Raw genomic sequence first — 3,731 nt, 5'->3', positions numbered from 1 at the left:
GACATCTGGATTCTAGCATAGTACAAAATGGCTTCAAGCTCATTTTAACAAGGACAATACCCTGGTAAAGGTGCCCTGGCATTGTCCTTGTTAAAATCTGTTTGTTTTGCACAGTGGAAATGAACAAATAAAGATTCATTGTGCAAGGAAGTGAATCAATGGCCCTATGAAAGTCTTAGATTGCTCTGCTCACTCTGTATCAGCCTCCTGGAGACTTATAAAGAAAGATATTATGGCCAAAATTGCATCATGCAGGCCAAGTGTTATTTTTCTTCAAGGAAAATGTTGGTGAATAAGTATTATGCAGGTAAAATGGTTTTTTTTTTTTCTCCAGTAAAACATATGGGGAAGTCATGCATGACTGGAGAAAACATCCTCTTGGCATTATTGCAAAGGGGATAGGTGTGTCACAAGCCAACTGGCTTCTTCATGAGAAAATGCTAGATCATTCTGCCATGCTACCAGCAAAGTGTAATCATTCTAAAACTATGTGCATGGTTGAGTTCCATTTTTAAAGGCATTTGTTACTTATAGTTCAAGTGGGCGATATTTTCCAAGTTGAAAGTCAAATGCTCTAATTTGATGGGGAGGCAGCGTCGGGTAGGGATTTAAACACAGATTGACCATCACCTGATCCAAGTAAAGATTACAGACTAAGAAACTCTGTGGCAATTCTATTTGTCTCTCTATGAGTTGCAATCAATTTGATGATAAAAACAAGCTGGAAATGGGGAAAGAATGGAGAAAAATATCAAAAGTACCAGGGGGATAGAAATGGCTATATAAAAACTGACTAACAGGAGTCAAGATGGAGGAGTACGCATGAGAACCTTGCCCCTGGCAAGTTGTGGATGGCTGTGGTGGGGCCTTTACCATGGGCACCATCAAAGGTTTTTGGAATTCTCCAGTGGGAGTCAACCACAGACAGCTATTAAACCCAGGGTGCCACAGTTGGGAAGCAGCTTTGCAGTTCGGGGAGGTCTGTTTTCCATGATTGGCTGGAGTATGGTTCAAGTCCAAGGGAAAGAAGATCCCTGGAACTCCATCACAAGTGGTGCCTTAACAGGGGCCATCCTGGCAGCAAGAAATGGAGCAGTGGCCATGGTTGGCTCCACTGCTATGGGTGGCATTCTCCTAGCTTTCATTGAAGGAGCTGCTATCTTATTGACAAGATTTGCCTTTGCACAGTTTCCCAATGATCCTCAGTTTGCTGAAGATCCTTTCCAGTTGCCTTCACTGTAGTTACCATCCTCATCTTTTGGAGACTATCAACAATATCAGTAGGACTGGTACCCCAAGATTTAACAGAATGAGCTATAGTTCAAGATGATTTTGAAAGATCCCATTCCAGTCTGTTTTTAAAACCATAGATGGGCCAACTGTGGCCAAATAGGCTATCAGAAGACATTTAGCACTTTTTGCTATTTAAAGGAATGTGGGGGGAGGCATTAAAAGACCATGCATTTATTAATCACACTTGGGTTGCTTTTGTGAAAAAAATAAATGCCTAATCTTATAAAAAGAAAATATAGTAAGTGCTTAAAAGATGAAGGAACCAAGGACAAGTACCAGTGAAACATGACCATCATCACTTCCTTGGGGACCTCTCTGCCTGGTTTGTGTGTTCTGTTATTCAAACAGTTAAAACTCCTGGAACGTGCTCTTTCTTTTAAGATAAGTTATAGAGTTCTACTTTTCATCCTTGAATTTTTCAAAGTGCACTGAAGACTGCATGTTTTGTAGTTAGTTCCTCATCCCACTTGAAGTGAATTGTATAGAGAAGAATTTTGTGGAGTCAACATGGACCATCTCACAATAAAATGCTTTATGGGTAAAAGAATCTGGTAGCATGCTTATCCTTTATTTTGAAAGTAAAATATGTTACGTCTTGGTTTTGAGGATGTTGGCTACAAAGGTTTCTTGCCTTTTGGGCTTCTGTGTTTTGATTTCTGATCTTCAGAAACATCACCAGAAACAATTTTCTTCTAGTTTACCCAATTCTGTATGAGAAGATTTGATAAGAGGGTGCTGTTGGCATTGGAGACGTATGTTGTTTATTGTGTACTAGAAAATAAAATATATGCTGTTTTTAATGTGAAGAAAAAAAACCTGACTAACAACATTAGATCTTTTTAAGTCAGAAAGATGAAAATAAATAAATGATAATCTAATGAAATCTTGGGAATAGTCAATTATTTAAGCAATTAATGTATCTTATTCCAAATATGTCCCTTTGAACAGGAGATAGATGTTTTTTATGACACAGGATCACTTTACACCATAGCTTAGTAAACTGAAGGAAGATTTCATCCAAAGAAGGCATGGACTTTAGCATTGTGCTCTTGTAAGATCTATCCATATGGAATCAAATTGGCAAGACCAACTTGAAAGATTGGAGAGGAAGCTTAGCAGGCAGTGAGTTTATATTAATGTGGAGGATCAACTAGAGAAAGGAGGGTTAAGATGGTTGTACAACTCAATGACTGTTATCAGTGTCACTGCATTGTAGATGTAGAAATTGTTGAATGGGTGTGTGTTCTGCTGTGCATACGCTCAGCAACAGTAATAAAGTAAATTACAAAGAAGTAAAAAAACAAGATGATAAAAGCATAGGCTGAAACCTCTGAAGAGGTTTGCAAGAATCCACTGAAAGAAGAGGTGTTATTGCCCATACAAAGGCAGCAAAAGAACATCAGTACACTTCTTTAAAAGTTAAACAGGTGGGGGTCCATCCCACCACATTTCCACAACTTAGTAGTGACATCACACATGGGGAGAACCTAGCAAATCTACTGTTAGATTATATGCTCTTAGAAACCATATAACCAAAACAGAGAGATGTTATTTTCAAAATCTATACCTTAAAAATGGAATTTTCCAAAGTGTGCCCCATAGCTATTAATAGACATGATTTGAATATATCTGGGAAAATCTAAGATCTCTTTGCTACGTAACTTCACTATGGGACTTAAATACATCCACTTATACTGAGACACTCTAAGGAAATGCTGTTGTGTACAGCAACCCCAAACGCATTTCTCCATTGAGCCCCATTTTCATTGGGCATAGCTCATTGTTGTCTTGTGCCATCAAGTCATTTCTGACTCATGAAAACCCTCTGCTACAGAGCTGAATTGCTCATAGAATTTACATGACTGTACTTTCTACAGAAGTAGATCACCAGACCTCTTCTTCTACGATGCTGCTGGGTGGGGTTCAAACCACCAGCCTTTAAGCTACCAGCTGAGGTCAAACAGTTGGTACCACCAAGAGACCTTGAACTGCAAGAAGTTGTTGGGTCACGATGCTCTAGAAAGGTGCTTTAGCCTTTACCTGAAGGCAGAAATACTTTATCTTGTCTTTTTGTCCTGTTGGTATGTGGGTTAGAGGGAATGGTGGTAAAAAAGAAAGTGAAGGGTGGTAAAAAGTTTTTTTGTATACTTAAAAAGATAGCTTAATACAGGATCTGAGATTAAATTCTATGTTAATTATTTTCATTCATCACTGTCCATTCATCTATCCATTCTCTCTTTGACTTATTCATTCCTCCAAGTTCTGCTATATGTACATATAGGATCTGGTTCAAAATTATTCATGCTTCTAAAAGAGTAGTTGCAAAAAGTGATGTTACAAACCATCTGTCACACAGCACTCCCTACTTCTTGTTCTTGTTAAGGGCCTTTGAATCATTTCTGACTCATAGTGACCCTGTATAGGGTTTCCAAGGAGCG

The 3,731-nt window shown here is 38.6% G+C and overlaps 1 pseudogene; it reads left to right on the top strand.

Annotated features, from left to right (window-relative positions):
* Window positions 1-808: 808 nt before the first annotated feature.
* Window positions 809-1,284, top strand: LOC102837862 (annotated as a pseudogene).
* The last annotated feature ends 2,447 nt before the right edge of the window (window positions 1,285-3,731 follow it).

This window comes from Chrysochloris asiatica, unplaced genomic scaffold (assembly GCF_000296735.1).
Source record: "Chrysochloris asiatica unplaced genomic scaffold, ChrAsi1.0 scaffold00001, whole genome shotgun sequence".
Classification (NCBI taxonomy): domain Eukaryota; kingdom Metazoa; phylum Chordata; class Mammalia; order Afrosoricida; family Chrysochloridae; genus Chrysochloris; species Chrysochloris asiatica.
Note: the sequence above shows the minus strand (reverse complement) of the source record. Positions and strands in the feature narration are given on the sequence as shown.